We start from the raw sequence: 1,575 nt of genomic DNA, 5'->3' as shown, positions 1-1,575 counted from the left end.
AGTATAATATAAATATAACTTTTATATCCTGTGGGAAACAAAAAAAATTGTGTGACTTGCTTTATTGCAATAGTCACTTTATTAGGGTGGTCTGGAAGCAAACCCATGATCTCTCTCAGGTATGACTGCATTTCTTGCTGTTATCCAAATTAAATTGGACTTTAAATTTGACCTCTAGTGAAGGAATGTTTGGCAAATCAATGTCACTCACAAAAAGTCATGCAAGGCCAAAAATTAGATGTTATTTTTTTTTCAGAAGGTAAAACACCTCACTAAGATGCTCACAGGAAATCATTAGCCTTAGAAATGCTAAGAAGCTGCTTATGAAGTCAAGCGGGGAAACCCTATGGGTTGACATGTACATTGGATCCTGTTTCTGAGGAGACTCCTCCTCTGACACAGGCAGACCTCAGGGAGGACAGAACAGGCCACTCCTCATGGGATGCAGTTTAGGGGGCAGCGAACACCCTCACCTGCCCAGATTCTTTCTTGCACACCTGGCCGTGGTGTCTGACCACTCATTATGAAAGGGAGATTCTTCAATAGCTAACATCCAAGATGGGTTGGTTTGGTAGCCAGCTGAGAGTAAGCCCCTTCCAGAACATGACCCTGGGATTTCTGGGTCATCCAAAGGGCACCCTGAGCAAAGACTGAGGCTGCAAGGAAAACATATTTTGGGATGCTTGGTAATGAGAATAGCGAAAGGCCTTGGGTCTAGTGTTCAGTGTGGATATTTTGTACAACCCATAACTGACACGGAGAAGTGAGGGCTGCTCTTTCCCATCACTAGGAAGAAATCTCACACTTAACACTGAAGAGAGATTATGGCAGGGCCAATGTTTTGGTATTCTGTTTAAAGTCTTTGTAATTTAATTTCAGCATCTGAACAATATTTTATGTCAATCAGCATATGGAAGAGGGACAGTAGACCCGCAGACAGGGTGAGTAAAGTCCACTGCATTAGTGTACATGCCCAGAACAAGCACTCTGGCTTATTAGAAAGGAAAATAAGATTTTATGTGATAGAAATAGAGTTTACAAAGATTTAAACATTAGAAATGAATTCATTGGCTCTTGAACTTGAAGCTGCAGCTTCCCAGGAGGTACAGCTGATTTTAGGCCCGTGTCAATCTAAACGTTCAAATAAGGTCATCAGGCATGATGTATTCATTTCTTTCTTTCCTTTCTTTTGATCTGGTTCCCTTTACAGTTGCACAAATGGCCATCCACACCTCAAGTTTGTAGCATTACTATGACTCCAAAGCACAAAGCGAAATTTTCTGTGTCCCTGTGACCATATCATTCTTCACAAGGGACTTTATAGACCCTTCTTGTTTGGCTCTAATCTAGCTTTAAGTTTTTCTTCCCACAATTACACTGTGCAAGTACAGAAAAGGCCTCAGCTTATTTTGTTGCTCAGAAAAATGTGCTAGGAGACATTGCTGAAAATGATTTTTGACAAATGTTCAGGTCTTTAATCACAGTGACAAAAATGGCTACATGTTGATAACTGTCATTTTGTCAGAGTTTCACCTGATATGACAAGTTATTAATATTACTGATAGACGTACACTC

The sequence above is a fragment of the Propithecus coquereli genome, unplaced genomic scaffold (genome assembly GCF_000956105.1).
Source record: "Propithecus coquereli isolate 6110/MARCELLA unplaced genomic scaffold, Pcoq_1.0 Scaffold474, whole genome shotgun sequence".
NCBI lineage: Eukaryota > Metazoa > Chordata > Mammalia > Primates > Indriidae > Propithecus > Propithecus coquereli.
Note: the sequence above shows the minus strand (reverse complement) of the source record.